Below are 21,585 nucleotides of genomic sequence, written 5' to 3' on the forward strand. Positions count from 1 at the left end.
TTTTGTGTGAGTATTGTCCAGAATTCTTGGTCATTTGCATTTGGTGCATAAAGATTGGCTACATAAAAAATTACCCAATTTTTAGACATTTTGGAGATAACCCAACTCCCTTCTGTGTAAGCTTTGGTATTAATTTTGGATGTGTGGGAGATCAAGGTTACTACCCCATTTGTTTTCCCAGCCCGAGGGAGCGAGCAACTTCTGCAAAGCCATTGTGTCTAAGAGAAAGAGCTAATTCTTGACTAAGTTTGCATTCATGTAGTACGACGATATCACCATTTAGTTTACAAGTATAATCTTGTGTTTTCTTTCTCTGGACTGGTTGGTTTAGGGCCATGGTGTTTAGTGATATCACTTTTAGTGAAAAGGAGTTATGCGTCATGGTGTAACATTAATATATGTGTAATGTCCCTGAGATGTGAATGTATTGTATGACCTGTCGAAAAGCCTCGAGTGGTAATAGCAATGGTAGGGTCATGTCTGGTGCGAGAATCAAGCTAATGACCTTCTACTCTTTCGGTGTGTAGTCGGAAATTTATTGTAGTCCTGCCTGGTGTGAGCTCCAGAATGTCTGCTTACATGTAGTGTAATTGTGGTTGCAGCGTAACCAACAAATAATACATAGAAAGCAGAACAACTAGCATGTGAACAACTAAGAATAATCCTAAAAACCAAAATCTACAGGAACACCTAATCTGTTCCCTTTCCTCTCCCCCATTTCTAGCTTGTAAATGTGATGATCTTGGGAATTTGTAGCTTGTGCCGAGTGTAAGGCAAGGGGAATAAACAGGATGTAAAAATAATTCTTTGTGAGGTAACTCCTATTGGTAAGGAGTGTTTGCCAGCAATGAGGCACCAATCGTGTCAGTCATAAACATTATGCAGGAGGCCTTGTGAGATGCCTTGAGTGTCTAATGGGTACTAGTCGGGTTGGATGTTTTCAACTTTTCGTTATGTAGCTGTACTGTTGTTGTTATATGAGTTGATCACATTAATCTGCAGTGAACTTTAGGTCAAGATATGCTTGTGTGAACGTCTCTCTCTCTCGTAGTTCATGTTGATGGTTTGATAGAGGGATATAGTATACTTGTCAAAGGTCTTGATCTTGCGAATGATCACATTGTGGATCGGTTAGGTATCAGACTTTTGCACTGAGAGGCTGTTGGGCTGAGATGTTGGTAGTAATCTATTAGAAAACTATTTAGGCTATCTCTGTATCGTAACACAGGGTTAGTCCGTGAACAAAACTTGTGAACATTTAGACAATGTACGTCGGGAGTTCCATTAATCAACTTCACTAACAACATAAGAATTGGAAGCATTTTAAACCTTTCATAAGAGATTTAACAGGTCCCAGATTTCCAACTATCCCTGCTGTTTGGCACATTACAGCCTTGCACATTTTGCATTAAAATTCATTTTAGGAAAAATAGAACATTGCATAGGAATGCTACATATTATGTCACTGTTGATGCCGATGCCCATATAGACTGCATTCACATTATACTTTTCAAACCTGAACGATTCAATGTTTCAGTGTTTTCAAGATAGCTTTTGGCTGTGTGATGCCCATTTCAGCTTCCTCTTGTTCATCCAGGAAGCTCAACAAGTCTCTATGGTCATTGAAGATATGTGTTGTGACATCAATATTGATCCAGAATTTCAATTTCACAGGGGAGAACAAAGGAGAACATGATGTTTTTGTTGAGTTATCCTTGATGTAAGTCAGGAAAGCCCTTCCTAGTCTCAACAGTGGTCTTCAAGAAATCCTGTGAGATGTAGCTTCTGTTACCATTCCAGTCGATTAATTTATTCTTCCTCCTGTGGTCCAGGATCATTTCAATGTGTTGGTATCTTAATGGTTTGCATACAATGGGTCTAGATTTTTCTATGTTAGAGGGTTTGAAAGTAGGTACTCTATGTGCTTTTTCTATCTCTAGATCTTTGCTGAAATTGATTCCTGTTGATTTAGGGAGACATGGGGCACATGCATCAAGCTAACTACCGGTCGCAAGCTGGCCGATTGACAGAATCGCTCCCTTTGCGACCGGTAATTAGCCTTTTGGGATGCATCAAGCCCAAAGCCATTCGCAAAATAGGTAATCGCAAAATATGCAATTACCTATTTTGCGAGTGCAGTTAGGGATTGTAATACCGGACCAGATAAACCCATCCTTTGTTCCAGTAGGGACAATAGGTTGTCATGTTTAACTGTGTGGAAAGCGGAGGATAAGTCAAGAAGTATCAAAAGACACGATTCATTGTAGGCTAGCATTTTTAATATGTCGTCCGTAATGTGGGTGAGTGCTGATTCAGTGCTGTGTCCTTGACGGATTGGTGTTGATCTACAAGATTGAAGTTCTCAATGTGGTTGCGTAGTTGAACTTGCACACATTTTTCTCGTAGTTTTGCCAGAGTGGGGATGTTGGATATGGGGTGGTAGTTGTTAAGGTCTGAGGAGAGGGAATTGTTTTTTTTTTAGTATGGGTTTAACCTGCCCCTCTTTGAGGCAGTCAGGTATAGTGCCTTGCTTCAGAGAGGCGTTTACAATTTTTGCCCATAAAGGAAGAATAAAAGTTTTTACCATTTTTAATATGGCAGGAGGTAGTGGATCAGTGAAGTGACGGGAGGGATTCCTTGTTTGAAGGATGTTATAGATGTCATTTTCAGTGTAGGTCATGAAGGTGTGCCAGGAGGCATTGTTTTTTTGGGACTCCCACCATTGTAGTGAATTGGTCCTTGACCTGGGAGTGGAATGTAGACTCTTGATCAGTATCTGGTAGGAGAGCATTAAATTGTAAGTCGAGTTTAATGGTTTTTGTTTTTTCTAAGAAGAAGTTGGCCAGGTCCTCGCAGTTGGGGGTAGCAATCTCTCTTTGTTCCGTAGAGTTTGATGAGTTGAGCGATTGTTGTTTAACTATTTTAAATCATTTTTTGGAACGGTTAATGACTTGGTTCAGCTGAGTTCAAAAGAAGACCACCCTTGCCTTTAAGATTTTCCTGTTGTGTGTATTCCTCAGTGCCCTACGGTGATTTAGGTGTTCTTTAGAGGGTGCCGATCTCCATATTCTTTCAGCTGTTCTTAGTTTGCGTCGGTCAGAGTTCAGATTCTCGTTGAACCCTGGTTTAGAGATTTTAGTGGACACTTTTTTTGCTGAAGGGGGGCAGTTGAGTCAAGTATTTCAAGAATAGTGGTGTTGTAGAAGTCTGTGAGGTCATGGACGTCTACCATGCCTGCTTGGGGGATCAGATCGGTGTTGCATCGATTTGTTAATTCTATAGGGTTAATATTTTGGGTATTCCTCTTCCATTGTTTTGTTTTCGAAGGTTGACATCTTTTCGGGGTCACCATGATATTGACATAGAAGAGGATGATGTGATGGTCAGACCAATCGCAGGGGATAATGGAATCTAATGTGACATTGTTCATTTTGGCTATGATGAGGTCCAGTGTTTCTCCCTTGTTGTGGTTTGGACTGTCACAGAATTGGGTTAGATCCTTATCTGATAAGAAGAATTTAAGGCAGTTTAAAGCATGACCGTTTGTATTGTTCCAGTGGAGGTCCATTAGCTGTTCCATGAACGGTAGCGTATCACCAGAGGGGTGATATATTATGTGTAGTTTGCTGATGATGCAGTTGTTGTTTCTGATGTTGATGCATAGATATTCACAGGTAGATAAAGAGATGATGTCTGTCTGATTAACTGAGATTGTGTTTCCGTAAATGCATGCTACCCCACCGCCAGGTTTCACAGCTCTGTCTAAGCGGATTATGTCATGGCTGGGAGGGACCAATAGGTCTAGGATAGGTGAGGTGGAGCTATTTAGCCATGTTTCAGTAAGGATAACCATGTCTAGCTCATTTGAGAGGATGAGATCGTAGATGTCGGATGCATGTTTTCTGGCTGATCTGCAATTGAGAAGTACACACTTCTGTTTGCTAGCGTAGTGGGTGAGTTCTGTCTGCACTATGTCGATATTTTTGAGGTTTTTGCTATTTATAGATCTGTGGTTGTGAGTGGGTTCTCTGCAAGGATTAGTTTGAATGGTTTGTATACTATTCTGTGGAGACTCGCTATTGTCTAATGGACTGAAATAAGATAGGAGGAGGTTACGTATGTCATTGTCAGATAACTCAGTAAGTGGTCTCTTGGGACGAGAATGGTTGTTTGTGGAAGGTATGGTATAATGAATAGTTAACTCAAGGTGAGGGTTTCGGGTGATATATCTGTTCATTTGGCAATAAATTCAGTTCACGGTGGCTCTAGTGGCTCTGTGAGAATATAGGAGCTCGTTGGTGATGATTGATAGATTCTGTATTTTGTACTTGAGGTGGGATAGGCAAATGGATAACTCATTGAAGCGTGCAATGCAATCAGAGTTCAGACAACTAATTATGTGTTGAGGTGTGCGTTCTCTAAGGGGGATAGTCCGCCTGTTAGGTCTGGTTGGTGTTAGGACAGATTGGGGGGGTCCATTCGGGTATGGGTGATGGCTTGGATAGGAGATACCGTGGGAGGGCCTGTGACATGTGGAAGCGATATGGTTGAGGAGTGGTTAGTTAAGTTAGTGTGCATATGTTCTGAGATGTAGAGTGACCATTCATAGATCAGGGTTGTTGGCAAGTTGTGTGTGGCCTTGAGGGCCAGTTGAATTGTAGGTGAGTAGAATGGATTAGCGGGGAGGATTCATATTTGGATGACTCTACATTGTTTATCGAGGGCGTTGGGGGTGTTTGGGCATAGGATTGGTTGGTAGCCGATTGGGTCCTTGACCCTTTTGGGCCTGGGGGTCTTGGAATGGTTGTGTCCTGTGTGAGGGATGGGTGGTAGTCATTGGGGGGGTGAAAATAATTTCAGTATCAGTTGATGAAGTCACCGACCTTTGTGGTGGAGTTTGAACACCCTCAGGACAGTCAGGGTGATTTGTGATGGGAGGTGAGGTCTTCTTGCTCAATGCTTTCTTGAGGATAGGGAAGATCTTGTCTATAAGGGTGAGATTGTCATTTGAGGCATGTATAAGGATATTACGATTGTTGTATAGGGATATAGTTGCGTTCGCATTGCAGTAGTCCGTAGCGGCTTCAGACAATTTGAGGGCATGTGGGGTTTTCTTAGAATCGGAGATTCCAAGCATGGTGTAGAAGAGATTCTTCCATTGTGCATGATTTTTGGTATAGAAGATGAGGTCATTAGTTAGTATGCCCTTGTTGGTGCAGAAGTAAGGACCTTAAATAAGTGTTTCTGGGTGATTTTTCATTAGCCGGTGTTTGAACTTTGTAGCCACATTTTTGGATAGGTTTGCTGGATATTTGATGGTGTAGGCATGTAGACCAGAGGGTTTTAGGTTTGGATCCATTTTTTTCTCTTTCTCTTTTCTTTCTTCTCTTCTTCTCTTCCTTATACTCTTCTTTTCTCTTCTTTTCCTTACTTCTCCATGCCTCCCTTTATTTATTTCCTTCCTGTCTTTCTGTTTCTGTTTTTCTCTTTCTCTTTCATTCTTTTCTTCCTTATTCTCTTCTTTTCTCTTCTTTTCCACCATGTAGAGGGAAGAGGAAGCATTCATCCTCGTTGAGTCTTGCTCGCGTGCATGTCCTTCCGCACCGAGCTCCTAAAGCGTGTCAGTGCAGGACATCGTGATGAGGCGAGAAGGGGGGAGGAGGGCAAGGTCGAACAAAAATGCCCCTTGTTATTTTGTTCTGGCCAGGCCTTAGCCCTTAGACAAAACATACCGATGCAGCTGTTGTTTGGACAATGTACTTTTGTTTTTATTAGAATACACGGATAGGTAGCACACACTTGGAGAGGGACCTTTCCAGGGAGAAGATCGAGACATCAACTATGATGTAGATCTACTCTCTATAGACGAAGGTATGGGGTATGCTGACAAAGCCCAGAGATCTTCTAATATATAATAATACTGCTTCTTAGCAAGGAGAGGGAGCGCCCCTCCCTTTATGATTTATGGACTAGCTACTATGCTGACTGTATTTGTACTATGCATATTTCTGCTTGTTGTGGCACAAATACTGCATGGTAGGGCACATTAGTTAAAATAATATTTTAAACTGTTTCGTGTCTCTGTCAGATTTTATTGTAGACAAGTACAAGAGAGCGAGGGAAAGGGTGTGTCTTGTTACAGCGATTCCTGAGAGAGCTGAGAGTGTTGTGTTCTGGGGTGTCTAATCATTTGTTTCTCTGTGAGTGAGTAGGAGAGCAAGTGAGACACTGTAGTTAGTTGGTCCTGGGCTTGTGGGTAGTAAGGTGGCAGGATGACTCAGTCCCTATACACCAAGGTCCTATAATCCTGCGCATAGTTCTGTGTTTGTGCAGAATCGCTGCAACCTTGCGGCGGCCCAGTTAGGGCCTCAGCGCCGTTTTAAGTTGAATGCGGAACTGTGACCCTCTTGCTGATTTTTGCATTTAGCGCTTACACTCTTCTCTCCTTGTTGGCGTTGGGTGTTCTGCTTCCCCTCCGATGGCAGTTTACGTTTTGTATGTTCTTGTAGACTGCCATTACTGGTTTATTTGTTAATTCAAATTCTTCTCGGTGCAGAGCCAGAGAGCTACGCCGCCATCTTCCCCGAAATCTAACCCATGCCCCCTCTATGCCCACTATTAACATTTTAACTACTACTATAAAATCTTAATTAGTTGCAGACATATTCCCAGCCATGCAAGTCTTTGACAGCAAATGTCTGTCTTGCTGAGGAGTTTGAGTTGTTGATAACAAGATAGTCAGTGAGTTGGGAGAAATAATGAAAAATTATGTGTAAGTCAAGGAAAGGATAGAATGAATGCTTGAGACCCAGCAAAAAGGAAGGGAAAACTGACAATAGGAAGGAATGAGGTATTGAAAGCACTAGAACCAGAATTCTTTATAAGAAATGAAAAAACACAGTCCAAACATGTAAACACTGATAACTACTAATTGTTATGAGTTTTGAAACACAGAAAAAACAAGATTTGAAGAATAATAGAAACTTAAAATAGGGAAACCTATAAATACAATACTACACAACCAGATGAGAGCCATCTATAGGGGAGTGACCTGTTGCAATTAACAGTAAAGCACAACACCCAACCATCTCTATAATAGCGCTCTCTTTCCCACTATGGTAGAGTTTTCATCTCTACAGTTCCCAACGCTATACACTGAAGACAAGGATTAGGCACAGGAGCAGAAAATTCAAAGCAGTCTCCATTATTAGTGGCAAAACTGGGTTCTATTTCCTTTTCAACCCTTGGTGAAAAATGTTTAAGGTGCCGAGGTCTTGCCCAGGTGCCTCAGCCTCTGTGCGTGCATGCAGTCTAATCTATGCATCTACTTGCTTTTGGTTGCATAGCACTTCAGGCTGTACATGGGACATGCTCCCACCCTTATGGTACATATGCTACTAATTTGGTGTGCATGGGAGCCACAGTGGCTGACTTGTTCAAGCCTTGGTGCACAGAATCACTGGGTAGCATGTCACGCCAATTATTGGCCGTGGCAGCCCTCATGGTTGGATGAAGACAAAATCAGACATAGCAGGTTCTGGGATGAGTTTCTCCGAGATGATGTGTCAATGGTAGTTGCAGTCACCAGGCTGATTGCGGCTTACCTCTTCAGCGGGTGGAACGACTTCCAATTTTCCTGCCTGCATCGGCATTACCAATACCTCAAGCTTGTGCATATTGTTGTGCGAGATAGGAAGGGCTGCCCTGGTGCAATCATGACATAGTTCACTCTGAAGCTATTGAGAGAGATCAGGGGACCCCTACACTGCACAGATCACTCCTGTCTCACTCACTTTGGTTTCCAGCTTGTTTCTGGATGCTCCAAACAACCAAGAACATGCTGGGTCTCTTATTCTGATAACTTATCCTTCTGCAGGGTCAGACACACTCCTCCCCTCTCAAAGCAAGTAGACTTCTAGACTTTTTAGGATGATCCTCAGTTCTTCCAGCAGAAAGTATGGACTGCAGGTAATATTCCCTCACCTCCAAGAGGCTGGCAGTCAGGCAGAAACCAACCCTGGTTAAACAGCAGCTCTTCCAGTACTTCCTTGAGCTCTCCCTTTATTGTTCAAGAAGCGCGTGGGGCTGGAACCAAGTGGGGTGGTTTGGATCACACTTTTATACATATTTTTAAGTCAGTGGATGTGAAGCCACTGTCTAAGGCTTTGTAACTGGTTTGAGTTATTTCTCTTTCACATGATATTTTCAGGCTGCTCTCTAGAGATGTGCAGTGCAGTGACAGTAGGTAGCAAGAGTATCTAAAACATGTGGTTTAAATAAGAGGAATCAGGAGCTTTTGGATAAGTCCAGTACACATGCTCCCTTAGACAGTAACTAAAATGCAGAAGTGTGCATGGGCACAATGAAGTGGTAGTTTTCTGCATCTGGCTGCCATCATCTTTCCTGAAGTAGTAACTGGAAATAGACAAACGGGCAATCTATATTTAGAAACTTCCTCACCTTCAACAACTGAAACTGCAGTCCACTCTCCCCTCGACCATCCACCAAATAACAGTGCTCAGGAAGAACTAATCAGCATTCCTTTGCTAATTAGGGCCTCATGATTTTTTTTTTAATTGCCCTGTGTCCATCCTCCTTAATTCAGTGTCTTGGTCTCCATACTCCAGCCCCAAGAATGCAGGCAGTACACTTCCTCTCTCTGGGGGAAGCTGTCCTCATCGCCCATCTTGTGCCATTCTAAACCAGAAGCATAAAAAATGGATCCCACTAGCCCCATACTCAGACTCACGCAACACATAGAAACTTATTATTAATTTCTTGGTAAATGGGCCATATGTTCCCCACCCCAAAATTACTGATTCCAGTAACTCCATGGGAGCGGCAAAAATGAAGCCCATTGTAAGTTGGACCAGAAGAGTCTATTAAGAAATTAAGAATTCCAGGTAACATTTCCCTTGTAATTACTCATTTTTGGCAAGCCTTTCACCCAGAGATCTCAGCTGCTTTCAAAGTTTTGGAAACTCTTATTGCCAGCTTTATCTGAATTAAAAGACCACTCATATGTAGGGCCACAGAGTCCTACTACTACACATGTGATATAAATATACCACACACATTCACACACTTGGCATGCACACAGGGTGTCAGTGCTAGGTTCTGGGTTTCACATAAGAAGGAAGCTTTATGTAAGAGGTGTCAGTAAAATGCCTTCGACTTAAAATAGCGAAAAAGCTTTAGCCACACTATGAATTTACAAAAACATAGTATGCTACCATAGCAGCATTACATGACATACTCAGAACAAGGACAGTATCCCATTATCTAATGATATCTTTACTGTCTGGAGGGGATAGTATTCTTTGGAGTGTCTCAATCACTCTCATTCTTTCCTTCACTCCATTAACCTCTTCAGTCTCTCACTCTGTTAGAAATGTACACAATTTTTCTCCCCACATCTTTCTGAAATCCTCCATCTGAATACCTCACACTTGATTGTTTTCCTCTACATCGCACACACACACAAACTTTTCCCCTTTCTCTCTTCACATGCAAACACAGCATTTTCTATTCCTTTGGGGATGTCATCGTTTGAACACCTGTAAACTTCTTTAACACACTTTCACATGCAATGGTAATTATATTGACAAATATGTGATTGTCACTTTGTGGGTTCTGCAGATAGGTCAAAGCTTGGAACAGCTTGAAGTCTGAACACTTTTAAGACCTGTGAGCAACTTGCACTGCCTTCAGACTCAACTTCAAAGCTTTCAATTGTGCCCTGTCGTGGACACCCATTCCCACAACCTTGGCTTACTCAGACACTTAAATGTGACTCACTTCATAGAATGCATGATACATATATATATATATATATATATATATATATATATATATATATATATATATATATATTTGTAGAAAGTACCAAGCAATCATGCTCTCTCAGGAGATTGGAGCAGACTCAGGGGCCGATTCACAGAACTAACTTAAGACAAAATCCTAAACTTACTACTTTTGGTATTCACAGAAGTTACGATTTTGTCTTAAGTTTGTCTTAAGACAAACTTAAGACAAACTTAAGACAGACTTAAGACAGACTTAAGACAGACTTAAGACAGACTTAGACAAACTTAAGACAGACTTAAGACAACCTTAAGACAGACTTAAGACAAACTTAAGACAGACTTAAGACAGACTTAAGACAAAATCCTAACTTAAGTCTATCTTAAGTCTGTCTTAAGTCTGTCTTAAGTCTGTCTTAAGTTTGTCTTAAGTCTGTCTTAAGTCTGTCTTAAGTTTGTCTTAAGTCTGTCTTAAGTCTGTCTTAAGTTTGTCTTAAGACAAACTTAAGACAAAATCCTAACTTCTGTGAATACCAAAAGTAGTAAGTTTAGGATTTTGTCTTAAGTTAGTTCTGTGAATCGGGCCCTTAGATTTTATTCCAGTAATGCATTTCGGGGAACGCCGTCCCCTTGCTCACACACTGGATACTTTGTTTTCACCACCACATACGTAGTACATAAACATAGACAAAGGACCACCATGAGATTTTGGCTTGATCCAAAATGCCAAGAAAAGTGAAAACGGCATCCATTTTGTAGTGGAGTATTACTGCAATGTTGTTAACCAAAGTACATTTGTGCAGACCTATTATTGACAATGTAATATCTGAAATGTACACATATATACATATGTAGGATTTGATATATATGATATAACCTTACTTGTCGGTTTTTCTGAATTACGGGGAGTAAATACAGTCGCACTAGTGGGATAGTTGCATAATATCAGCATTGCTACTTCACAATTCTAGTTTTACATGCAAAAGACAGGCAAGTTCAGTAACGGTGACCAGCACTCCTCAATCTTAAATGAGACAATCTAAAATTGCATAATGCAGGAGTGAAGTGATAACAATTAGAGTTACGTAAGGGCAAGGCACATTCATAAGTACAAACTGAAGTACTATCCATAGTTATAAAAGTTATGTACAAGTTACAGGCGCCAAAGTGGCTTTGTTTCAATGACCTTGTTCCTTTGAATATAAACTATATTTTACCTCATGTTACATATAGTATGATTTAACACTCCAAATGGTTACATCGCAGCTTACTGGTATCATTCTAAGTATACTCCCTGTGGAAGACCATATTCTGTTATGTTAAAGCTTCTAGAGTGTAACTGTTACCGTAGGGTGTCCTGGTGCTGAGCACTGCCTGAATGGTTGCCAAAAATGACATAACTATTCAGAAAAAAGCCAGGTTTTCAGCCCCTTCCTGAAGGAAAGGAGCTCGGTTGAGTTTCAGAGGTACATGGGTAAGCTGTTCCAGGACTTTGCGACACAATTGAAAAAACTTCCGCCATCCCAGCTGGCCTTTTTTACATGGGGACAATCACTTGTTTTGCCTCCGAGGAGCGCGACGCTCTTCCGAGAACATACTATTGTGGGCGTTGTCTCAGATAAACAGGACCAATGCATTTAAGGCCCTTGAAGACCGTGCAAAGGGCCTTGAATTGTGCACGTTGTTTTACAGGGAGCCAATGAAGATATTGAAGTCCCTTCCTCACCAAGACAAACCTGGGTGTTCCCGTTAGCAGCCTGGCTTCTGCATTTTGTACGATCTGGAGTCTGTTCAAGTGTCTCTTTTGGATGTTCAGGTAGAGACTATTACAGTAGTCCAGTCGTGACAAAATGAGCGCTTTGACTGTTGTCCTCAGGATATCTTCTGGAATTTTATTTTCCTCAAGAACCAGAGGAGATAGAAGCTAGATGAGACAACCCCACTTATCTGATCACCAAAAGTGAGTCTAGAGTCCACAATCACCCCCAGATTCTTCGCCTTCTCAGTAGGGACCGGAAGCGTTCCCATTACTTCTGTGCCTGACTATGATTTTTTGTAATTAAACCATTTATGTTCTAACTCCTCTCCTCCCCAGCTAATGGTACCTATGAGAGTCTCATGACAAAACTACAGCAGGTGGTGGTTACAGTCCCGAGCCCTGGAACCCCAGGTTTTCTCTCACCTCTCTATGTGCAAGTAAATAAACATTTTATAATAATAATGTTCATAAGAAAAAGTGAAACATAATCTTATCTTCTAACGCGCAGTGTGCCAATTCCTCTTTAGTGGTGAAGAAAAGGGTAGGTGAACACTACAAAGTAAGAGAAGATTAAAATGTTTGTAGAGATTCACAATTAACACATTACCTAAAATAAACACTAGACAATAGCATTATTATTATTATCTTTTTTCATAAAAAATAAGTTGCTGATTAAAAAGTGCATGAAAATTACTTATATACAGAAAGGATGGTCTTGTTGCTCCCTAATCACCATGTAGATGTATGTTCAGTTCCTCATCCTGGTTATGACCCCACGAGCTTCTAGTCTGCAGATCAATAATGTGCCATTATTCCCTCTTTCTAAGAAGTAGCACTCTGTCCCCGCCCCTTTTATTCAATTGAACTTGTTCAATGATCAAGTATCTTAGCAAAGAGCAGTTCGAGAGATGGTATTCCTCGAAGTGGCGGGCCACAGGGTAATGGCTATCCTTGTTGTTGATGGTCCTAAGATGTTCAAGTACTCTTTTTCTGCTGAGAAGGTTGTGCTTCCTACATTTCTCATCTTGCAGGGGCATTCTAACACATAAATTACATGTGTCGTACTACATGTCAAGAATTGATTGACCTTCTTGCTAGTGCTAGGTGTGTCGTAGGTTTTCACCATGTTGCTAAATCTGCAGGCCTTACAGTGCCCACAAGGAAAAAATCCCTGTAGGCTATGTTGAGGTCTTCTGTGTTTTTTAGTAATGTCACCTCTGACTAGGCTGTCCCTCAGTCTTCTCCCTTTTCTCTATGTTATCATGGGGCGATTGGGCAGTTCCTGTCCAACAACTGGATCACTGTTCAAGATGTTCCAGTTGTTGTTCGGTATCTTAGCTATTTGTTTAGATTCCATATTGTAAGTAAGGATCACTCTTGTAGTATTTTTGTTTCTTTGGTTTGGGTTTCCTCTTGGAGAGTTTGTTCTCTAGTGACGTATTTCACTTTTCTCACTGCTCTTTTGATCACCCAATTAGAGTAGCCTCGTTCCTTGAATTTCTTCTTCATGGTCTTACACTCAGACTCATATGCCTCAGCAATACTACAGTTTCACTTTGCTCTCAGTAGCTCCCCAAACGGGATGCTCCATTTGAGCACATCTGGGTGGCTGCTGAGAGCATGCAGCAGACTGTTACCTGCTGTACTTTTCCTGTGTAATTTGGTATTGAGTTTGTCTTCATCTACCATTACTACTACATCCAAAAACTCAATTGTTTCCCTACTCATGTTATGTGTTAGGATGATGTTGGAGTTATTGGTATTGAGTTGTCAATAAATTCATTGGTACTGTTCTCACTCCCCTTCCAGATGACGAAGAGATCATCTACATAGCGGAGCCAGATAATAACTTGGCCCCGCATGGGGAGCAAACTTTGCTCCCCACGGATCTCTTCCTCCCATGCCCACAGAAACAGATTGGCAAAACTGGCGGCAAAACAAGTACCCATCGCCGGTCCAGAGTGTGTTTGTATATTTCATCATTGAACATAAAAATATTGTTACTGAGACAGAATCTTATCATCTCAAGCAACATATTCCTATGTTCAAGGTACTTGATGGGTCTATGTTCTAAGAAGTGTTGACAAGACTATGCCCATGTTGTGATCAATGATCGTGTACAACGAATTTACATCCATGGTGATCATGATGAATTAGTTTTCCCCTTTGATGCCTTGTATTTTTCCCAGGAAATCTTTAGTGTCTTTCACATACAAAGGCAAAGTCACAACATAGTTTCTGAGCAAGTAGTCTACATACTTAGAAATGTTTTCAGTTACACTCCCAATGGAGGAAACAATAGGTCTTCCTGGTGGTGTTATTACATTCTTGTGAACCTTGGGAAGTGGGTAGAAAATTGGTAGTCTAAGGTAGTCACATTTCAGAAAGCAGAATTCCTCCCAATGTAATATGCCATTCTCCTTCCAAGGCTTCCTGTATTTACATTTTTTTGTCCCATATTACTATGTTCCCTCCCTTGTCTAGGGATGGATCACGATAGTTTTGTCTTGGGATAAGGATTTTATAATTTCATTCTGCACTTGTAACATATTCCATTGTGTTGACCTTTTGTTTTTCAGATGTTGTGTCTTGATAAGGTCTTGCATCATTGTCTCATGGAATGTAATTTAGAATTGGGTTTAAATACTGTGGTAGTTGGTTGGGCCGTAATTATGTTCATAGTTTCCAATGTTTCGATCTCTTTGAGACCTGCTGGTAATCCTGTTCCCTCTGCTTGTCTCGCTTTCATCTCAGTTTTTTTTTAATCCGCACCTCTTCCCCGGCCTCTCCCTCTCTGTCCTCGACCCCTTCCTCGTGTTTTCGGAGTTGGTGTTGTCCTTGGAGTTTGTCGTCCTGTTCTTAATAGGTGATACTCGTCTAAAAAAGTTGTAGGGACTCTACTTTCCCCTTGTCTTGTTGCTTGCCTATTAGTTGCTTCATTTTGCAAATATTCTGCATCGCTACTTGTTACTGAGTCAGTGCCACTTGCTATCTTGGTTATGTTTCCAATTGATTCTCCTTGTCTCAGTTTGTCATAGAGATAGTCATATTTATGACTATAAGTAAGGATTCTACCTGACTCATAATCCGTACAGTCTCGGTGGAGTTTCCTTTGCTTCCGCGCTTTTATGTCATCTTCATATAACTTTAGTCTTGTTTTCAGGTCTTCAACATATTTTGTTATTGTTTCCTGTTCTTTATGATTTCTTATTTCTTCTTCTAGTAGTTTCAGGATTGCTTCCCTGACTTCCCATGCATACTTAACAAGGTTTATCAGCATGTTTTTGGAGTTCTGTAAAGAGTTTTGTGATCATTCTTCGAGCATTTTTGGATTAGAAGATTCATACGATGGAGTGGTGTGTATTCTTAGCCCACGTGGGCCCATATCCTTGTCAATGTAATCTTGCAAGATTATGGCCTCCCACCACTTAGATATTTCAAATTTATTGAGCTTCTCTATTTTTTTGAGCTTGTCATGTAATGAGGCATCTTTTATTACTAGGATACTTGCTGGTTGCTATTTATTGGGAGCTTTTGAAAACAGGCTTTGTGCTGCTAATCGTCTTTCTGCTTCTTCGTCCTTCATGTGTAATTAATAATAAACAAACTTACAAAAGACTAAAAGTGAGAGTTTAAATGATGCTTTGACTGCGGTGCTGATTAAATCTCCCCCTCCCCATTACTTGGATGGAGGGTTTCTACTGCAAAGCAATGAGAAATTATATTGAACAATTTCAGTTACTAGAAAGTCCTGGATCTGATGCAGTATGTGTCTGTTGCACTGACACGTACTCGCACCTTTCTGACTTTTCCCAAATTCGCAAAGGTGAAAGGTTTCTGTCCCAAGTTAGTATCAGTAGTTTTTCTCGAATAGGGTGCATATATACGACCTCGTATTTGTGAGTGCACCCTGTTTCAACATATGCCTTCGTCGACAACCAGAGACATCAGCGATCACAGTGGGGTTAATGGGTGCTCGGGGACAATGACCGCGTCCTCCGACCCGCTCAAAACTCCTGAAACCTCTCCCCAACCACCCACCACCCACCTAAAAACCGCTTACCTCTGGGACGCCACTCATTCTGGATGATTATTTATTTATTTTTTTTGTCGTCTTTCCGTTGTTGGGGAGTTATCCTTTGCCCAGATCAAATTTGGCAGGCTTGGGCGTACTCCGGTCGCCGCTACTTTCTGGATAACGTAACCGCTCACGGGCCACTTCCCCTTTGTCTGCGGCTTCTTTCCGGTTGGCTTCTGCTTCCGTATGCAGTTCGGTGCTGGGGAACAAATCCTTCGCAGATCAGGTTGCAACTCACGGTAATAATCCAATACGGGCTTATGTTAATACGCTCACTTTTTCAAGAGATTTTGCGAAAGATGGGTGTTTCTGGATTTTTATAGAATTCTCATTGTGTTTCCTTGTTGGCCAGCCGTCTTTAAGGGGTATCCATCAAATAGTTCCAGCACAAAGCCTGTTTGCAAGCGCTCCCAATAAACACCAAGCAGCAAGTATCCCAGTAATAAAAGATACCTCATTAAATGACAAACTCAAAAAAATGGAGAAGCTAAAAAAATCAGAAATATCGAAGTGGTGGGAGGCCATATCCTTGCAGGATTACACTGACAAGGATATGGTCCCACGTGGGCTAAGAATATAAACCACTGCATCGTACGTATCTTACAATCCAAAATAGCTCGAAGAATGGTCATGTAACGCCCTGAACGTCTCAGGATCGTTTAACAGACACGACAATGAGGACGCAACCACTTGTGAAGGGTTAGTTCTTTTAATGAAGGCAAATAAAATACAAAGAACAAACAAAAGTTATAGTCACTGGAATCCTCCAGGCTAAGTACGTTACCAGCCCACAGCACGGATGGTCCTAACCGTCCTCTGCATATACGCCGATCCCGGCGTATGCCAACAGAGGGCAGAAATGAAATGGCCGACAATGCCAATCTGTAGGCTGTGAGGGGCACGAAGAGTGTTGGGGAGAATCGAGGAGTCAGGGAAACACCCAGCCGGGGTCTCTACCTGAAGGGAGCAGCCGCTCAACCTCTTCCTCAGACTGCACCGGGACGCGGAGTCACCTCCTGGTGATGCGTCACCGATACCCCAATCACAAGCAAGAAGACTGAACCGAGAGCAGCCGCTCGATCGATCCTGTGGACTTCCGAGTCTGTAACGCGGCAAACACCTCCTGGTGTGCGTTACAGCTGGCAGTCCCTGTGTCTCTGGTCGGGCTGGGAGTTACGACTCCAACCAGCAAAAGCGCCACTGCGCTTGGACTCAGCCGAGTCAAAAAGCGAAGCTCAATGGTTGACCGGTAGAGCTTCCGGGTCCTTCACAGGTGACGATGGGGCAAGACACGGCCCAGGGAGTAACGACTCGACCTACCTCCGTTCTTGCCTTACTGGAGCACCACTCCGGAACACTGCTCTTCACGAAGCAGGTACGTCGGTGTAAACACAATATCCGACAGCCTTGTACCTCCCGGTTCCTCCCTTTATAGGGCGTGTTTTCCTTGAGTTATGTAACAGCTCTCCTGTTTACATAAGGGCGTGTTTCCCTTGAGTTATGTAACAGCTCTCCTGTTTACATAAGGGCGTGTTTCCCTTGAGTTATGTAACAGCTCTCCTGTTTACATAAGGGCGTGTTTCCCTTGAGTTATGTAACAGCTCTCCTGTTTACATAAGGGCGTGTTTCCCTTGAGTTATGTAACAGCTCTCCTGTTTACATAACCTCTCAACCGCTAAGCATCCTGGGAGATGTAGTCCGTTTTCGCTGGTTACCGTTTTCCTCCCCTCGTATGACAGGAATTCTTGACAGTACATCCTCCCTCTCAGCGGCTCCCCACGGGTCCAGCGCTGGCAGGAAAACGCCGATGGAACAAGGAGACCAAGCGCGGAGCATGAACCCCTTCAGCCGGTTCCCATGAATGCTCCTCCGGGCCATAGCCTTTCCACGCAACCAGGTACCACAGCTTCCCCCTGCGCCATTTGGACGCCCGTATGCCCGACACTTCATACTCCACTTCCGACTCCACGCATACCGGCCGAGGTGTCCCAGACGGCTTGGAGGGTGCTGGTTTGAGCAATGATACATGAAAGACAGGGTGTATCCGCAATGACTGGGGCAAGCACACCTTCACGTTCACGGGACCCATACACTTGGTAATTCGATAAGGGCCCATGTACTTGGGATGGAACACACTGTTCTTTCGAAACCTCATGTTTCTTGTGGATATCCAGACGTAGTCTCCAGTGCGGTACAGTGGCCCGGGCCTTCTCTTCCTATCTGCCGCAGCCTTGTATCTTCTCTTGGCCTCTATTAGGACAGCCCTTGAGCGCATCAACGTGTCTTTTATGTGTGCCACCCTGTCCGCTGTGGCGGGAATCCTGTCCTCTCTGAACGGATGTAGAAATGGCAAGAACCTGGGATGTTGGCCATAGTTGCTATAGAACGGAGATGACTGTGTGGAGCTGTGAGTGGCGTTGTTATAGGCTATCTCTGCAACCCATAGCAAGTCGACCCATTCTTCCCTGCCCTGGTCCACAAAACATCGCAGATACTGTTTGAGCGTTTGGTTCAGGCGCTCGGTTTGGCCGTCCGTTTGAGGGTGGTAGCTGGTGGACAGGGCGGTCTTAACATGCAGCGCAGTGCACCAAGTCTTCCAGAATTGCGCAGTAAACTGCGACCCCCGGTCCGACACGATCACCCCAGGTAATCCATGCAGTCGTACCACATTCTTTAGGAGTAGTGACGCCAATTCCCCGGCCGTAGGGACTCTCTTGCAGGGGATGAAGTGCCCCATTTTCGTCAAGTAATCCACCACCACCAGTATTGCCGTCATCCCCTGGTCTACCGGTAGGCCCACCACGAAGTCCAGTGATATGCTATCCCATGGTCTATCCGGGGTCGGAAGTGGATGTAAGAGCCCTTGGGTTCGGCCATGGTCGGCCTTCATGGTAGCACACGTAGGACACTCCTGTCCCCACCTCCTGACATCCACTCTCATGGTTGGCCACCAGAAATGCCGTCCCATGCTAGCCACCGTTTTTTCAAAGCCCAAATGACCTACGCATGGAGAGTCATGGCACCAGATGAATGCTTGTTTCCTTAGCCTAGGCGTGGGTATCAATAGGCACCTGCCCTTCAGGGGTATCCCGTCCTTCAGCTGCCATTCTCTGTGACTGAGGAGCCACCTCCGCCATGCGAATGACCTGATCCCTCTCTTTATTCCCCTCAGGAAAGTATCCGGTTGGATAACCCCCAATACCATCCTCGGGGAAATGATGGAACGCTCGGTTGCAGGCAATGGTTCCTTAACTGCAGATTGACGGGACAGGGCGTCCGCCTTCCGGTTTTCCGTCCCCGGCCGATATGTGATGCGGAAGTTGAACCCCGCAAAGAAGATCATCCACCGCAGCTGCCTGGGAGAAAGGTGTCTAGTGGCCGTCATGAACTGTAGGTTCCGATGGTCCGTGTACACCGATACCACATGTCTTGCCCCCATCAACCAATGCCTCCATTCGGTGAAGGCGTCCTTGATTGCGAGAAGCTCCTTCTCCGCAATATGGTAGTTGCGTTCGGCGTCGTTGAGTTTGCGGGACATGTACGCAACAGGATGAAGCACCCCTGTGTCGTGGTTGCGTTGGGACAAGATAGCCCCCAGCGCCACATCCGACGCGTCCGCTTCCACCACGTAGGGGAGATCCGGATCGGGGTGAGCCAACACCGGCGCCTTACCAAAGGCGCTTTTCAGGGCCTCAAAGGCTTTGTTCGCTTCAGGGGACCAGACAAACTCCTTGGACTTCCTCAGTAGCTGTGTGATTGGGGCCACCACTCCTGAAAATCCATCTATAAACCGCCTGTAAAAGTTGGCGAAGCCAATGAAACTTTGGACGTCCTTCACGCTTTGGGGCACCGGCCATTCTTTCACCGCCTTGATCTTTCGTTCTGCCATCTCCTGTCCCTCTGGACTCAGCATCACTCCGAGGAATTCCACGGATGTGACGTGGAAGTCACACTTGCTGAGTTTACAAAACAGCATGTTATCCCTCAGCTTTTGGAGCACAGCTTTGACGTGGTGTACGTGCTCCTCCACACTGGACGAATAGATGAGGATGTCGTCGATATATACGACCACGTAGATATCCAACTCCTCTCTGAATACCTCATTCAAAAAGTACTGAAAGGCTGCCGGGGCGTTGCACAGACCGAACGGCATGACGAGGTACTCAAAAAGGCCGAACCTGGTCTTAAAGGCGGTCTTCCACTCGTCTCCGTCCCTCATGCGCACCAGATGGTATGCCCCTTTCAAATCCAACTTGGTGTAGATACGAGCTTTCTTGACCTGTTCCAGAAGTACACTGATGAGAGGCAAGGGGTACCGATTTTTTATGGTTATCGCATTCAATGCCCTAAAGTCCACACAGGCTCTCAGCTCCCCATTAGCCTTCGGGATGAAGAAGAGTGGCGAGGCGGCCGGAGACTTGGACGGGCGGATGAATCCTAGCTTGAGGAGTTTATCCAGGTACCCCCGGAGATGCACGTTTTCAGGCTCCGTCAGGGCATACAGCCTGCCGCTGGGAACGCTGGCCCCTGGCACCAGGTCGATCTGGCAGTCAAACTGTCTATGTGGTGGTAGCACTTCCGCCTTCACCTCATCAAATACATCCTCAAAACTGTGATAAGCCTGGGGGAGAGCCACATCTTTTTCTGCCGCTGTAGCCACCGTCTGACTCCCGCTCTCATCTGCGTCAAGGGATTCCGTTCTTATTCCACAATGCAGGATGCAATACGGTGACGTCATTTCGATGCGATGTGTTGGCCAATCCACAAAGGGGTTGTGTTTCTGTAGCCACGGTAATCCCAATATGACGCCATATTGGGGCGCTCGGATGATGTTAAAATCGATTTGTTCCAAATGGTTCCTCCCATATCTCATCGGAAGGACCCCCGTGTGCTGTCCGATGGGCCCCGTCACCAATCGCCTTCCGTCTACCGCATAGACGTCTTCGGGTACTGCTTTGGGAAGAAGCACTAGCCCTAGCCTGCATGCCTCGTTGTGGTCCATAAACATGCCAGTGGCCCCTGAATCCACCATGGCCACAACCGGTATCCACTGGTCATGCACTCCCACGTGCACCGTGATAAACAGGTGTCGTTGTCCCTTAGTGACCGAGTTGGAAAGTGAAGGGATGGATGAGTGACTCCGAGATGCCCCTTCTCTGGTCTTGGAGTCCTCTAGTTTTCCGCCGGTATGTCCACCACGGCTGTTACCGACCGGTTGGCCCGATAACGTGACGTCTTCGGTTTGGCAGGGCATTCACGTACGTAGTGGCCTTTTTTGCCACAATATAGGCACAATCCTTGTTTACGGCGTGACTCTTTCTCCGTGGCTGTGAGGCTCGCTCGTATTGCGCTGATGTCCATGGGTTCTCCCTTGGATGCGGTGGAAGTTTCAGGACTTCCCACCGTCACATCGGATGGAAGGGATTTTCCTTTTCTCCCATGATCCCCCTTTCTTTCACTTAGCCTATGTTCCAGCCGTAATACCAGGTTGATAAGGCCCTCACATGTCTTGGGTTGAGGGTCAATATGAGCCACGGCGTCCTTGAGCTCATCGCACAGCCCTTGATGGAAGAGCGCCGTCTGTTTAGCAACAGGCCACTTGGTTTCCGCAACCAGCCTTCGGAACGCGTTGAGATACTGCACCAGGTCGTTGGATCCCTGTCTCAACTCAAGCATTTCACGGTCCGCCGTGTACGAGTCAGCCCTTCTGTCGAATACCTTCAGGAATTCCTCGCGAAAAGCACCCCAATCACATAAGAGGGGGTCGTCCCTGCTCACCAGAGGTACGGCCCATTGTGCCGCGTTTCCAGCCAAATAGGATATAAGGAAAGCCACACGAGCCTGACTCGTGGGGAACGCCTTTGGTTTGCACGATAAATGTAGCGCCACTTGTGTGAGGAATACCTGCACTGTGTTAGGATCCCCACTGTACCTCTCTGGTGTTG

Source organism: Triturus cristatus, chromosome 3_1 (genome assembly GCF_964204655.1).
Source record: "Triturus cristatus chromosome 3_1, aTriCri1.1, whole genome shotgun sequence".
Classification (NCBI taxonomy): domain Eukaryota; kingdom Metazoa; phylum Chordata; class Amphibia; order Caudata; family Salamandridae; genus Triturus; species Triturus cristatus.